Genomic DNA, 2,613 nt, shown 5'->3' on the forward strand with positions numbered 1-2,613 from the left:
GCTCCCGACGGCGTCTCCGGGGCATGTTAGGTTACCCTGACGAGCTTTAAGGGCCCGATTGGAACGGTTCCGATGCTGGGTTCCGGAATAGGAACCGGATTCCCTTTCGCCCGACGGCGGTCTGCACCTCTGTTTGTTTTTCGCACAGGGCAAAAAGCATAGCAAGACTCGCGCATCGACTTCGGATTTCTCCTAGGGCTTAGGATCGACTGACTCGTGTGCAACGGCTGTTCACACGAAACCCTTCTACCACATCAGTCCTCCAGGGCCTCTCTGGAGTATTTGCTACTACCACCAAGATCTGCACCGTCGGCGGCTCCAGGCAGGCTCACGCCCAGACCCTTCTGCGCACACCGACGCGACCCTCCTACTCGTCAGAGCTTCATGGCGGACAAGTCCAGCCTCTCTTGCCCTGACGGCCGAGTATAAGCACGACGCTTCAGCGCCATCCATTTTCAGGGCTAGTTGCTTCGGCAGGTGAGTTGTTACACACTCCTTAGCGGATTCCGACTTCCATGGCCACCGTCCTGCTGTCTTAAGCAACCAACGCCTTTCATGGTTTCCAATGAGCGTCGATTTAGGCGCTTTAACTCGGCGTTTGGTTCATCCCACAGCGCCAGTTCTGCTTACCAAAATTGGCCCACTTGGCACTCTGATTCGTGAGTCTCGCGGCTTCACCTAAGCAAGCCGGAGTTCTCACCCATTTAAAGTTTGAGAATAGGTTGAGGTCGTTTCGGCCCCAAGGCCTCTAATCATTCGCTTTACCGGATGAAACTCTATATGAGCGCCAGCTATCCTGAGGGAAACTTCGGAGGGAACCAGCTACTAGATGGTTCGATTAGTCTTTCGCCCCTATACCCAGCTCCGACGATCGATTTGCACGTCAGAATCGCTACGGACCTCCATCAGGGTTTCCCCTGACTTCGTCCTGGCCAGGCATAGTTCACCATCTTTCGGGTCCCAACGTGTACGCTCTGGGTGCGCCACTTCTCAAAGAGAACGAGACGCCCCGGGGTTGCGGGCCGCCCGTGTAGGAACGACCATCACCCCTAAGCACCAGCACAAGTGCGTGGCCTTCACTTTCATTTCGCCTTTAGGTTTCGCAGAGCCCAATGACTCGCGCACATGTTAGACTCCTTGGTCCGTGTTTCAAGACGGGTCGGACGAGTATCGAAAGCAGAAGCGCCGCTGACCGGGTGCAGGCCTGTCCGAGTGTAGGCCGAAACGGCCATCGAACGCATCCTCTGTGCGGCCTCTTCCCAAGCTTTGATACCGTCGGGCGCCGATCAGGTCACCCCGGGTCCGTGCAAACAGCAACGCGGCACAAGGCCACGCTCCGGCGCGGGCTCCACCAGGGGCCAGTGAACGGAACATCCCAACGGGTCGCGACGTCCTACTAGGCGAGAAGTGCAGCCCACCGCACCAGACAGATACCCCCAGGACGAGTGACGCCGTATGACCCGAACCGAAGCCCGAGCTGACGACGCCATCTGAACCCGAGGGCCACCGGCACGGTAAGCTTGAATCTCACCATTCGGACTTTTCGAACTCGTCCGTTTACACCACTTCAGTTTCACGTACTCTTGAACTCTCTCTTCAAAGTTCTTTTCACCTTTCCCTCACGGTACTTGTGTGCTATCGGTCTCGTGGTCATATTTAGCCTTAGATGGAGTTTACCACCCACTTAAGTCTGCACTCTCAAGCAAACCGACTCTAAGGAGAGACCCACACGACAACCGCTCCTGCTCTACGGGCCTGTCACCCTCTGTGTGGCCCCATTCAAGTTGGACTTGAACCAGTGAGCGAGTCGCCGTGTTGACGGGCCCTCCCAAACGCTACATTTCCCGCCGAGCGAGGCCCGGGGGATTCAGCGCTGGGCTCTTCCCTGTTCGCTCGCTGCTACTAGGGGAATCCTTGTTAGTTTCTTTTCCTCGGCTTAGTAATATGCTTAAATTCAGCCGGTAATCTCACCTGAACTGAGGTCGTGAAAGGCGAATCGCGCGGAGGCGAAACGCAAAGTGCGAGAAAGTAATGCAAACTGCGCGGTTGCTCTTTGTAAGGCATACCTCCAAGTCTTCAAGACGGGCGGCGCGACGTCGAGTCCGAGAACAAGAAACGTCACACACCCGCCGCTTTTGGCAGAACGTCTGGAGGCTGTCTAGCGCACGAGGGCGCTCTCTGGCTATCCTTTATAAGACGTACCGCTAGGCAGAGTGCTTTCTCTTTACGGGGGAAGCGGTGAAGCGACCACCCTGAGGATTTTAAGAGTACCACGCTTGCGCGCGGAGACTCCAATCTCGCTCTGTCGTAAACGACAGAACAGTCTGGTCTTTGAGTTTGGTCAACCGACCCTCAGTCAGGTGTGGCCCAGGAACAAGTCCTAGGGCCGCAATGTGCGTTCGAATTGTCAATGTTCATGTGTCCTGCAGTTCACATGGCAACGCGCAATTAGCTGCGTTCTTCATCGACCCACGAGCCAAGGGATCCACTGAAATGGTTTGTATTTTTTAAAACATTTTGAAGCCGGCGGAGCGCGTCGCGTGAGCGAGCTCTCGTGTACGGCGACAAGCAGTCAAGAGGAATACTTCCGAAGAAAATTGGAGTCCACCAGCG

At 55.8% G+C, this 2,613-nt stretch overlaps 1 non-coding gene and 1 pseudogene across 1 annotated transcript; both read right to left on the reverse strand.

Moving 5' to 3' along the window:
* LOC123175827 (uncharacterized) overlaps positions 1 to 1,985 on the reverse strand; it is a 3,955-nt pseudogene extending 1,970 nt beyond the window's left edge.
* A 361-nt stretch (positions 1,986 to 2,346) lies between these two features.
* LOC123175824 (5.8S ribosomal RNA) lies at positions 2,347 to 2,499 on the reverse strand. The gene has a single exon (XR_006488178.1). It is a non-coding gene; the product is annotated as a 5.8S ribosomal RNA (ribosomal RNA).
* Between the last annotated feature and the right edge of the window lie 114 nt (positions 2,500 to 2,613).

Source organism: Triticum aestivum, unplaced genomic scaffold, assembly GCF_018294505.1.
Source record: "Triticum aestivum cultivar Chinese Spring unplaced genomic scaffold, IWGSC CS RefSeq v2.1 scaffold90248, whole genome shotgun sequence".
NCBI classification, from domain to species: domain Eukaryota; kingdom Viridiplantae; phylum Streptophyta; class Magnoliopsida; order Poales; family Poaceae; genus Triticum; species Triticum aestivum.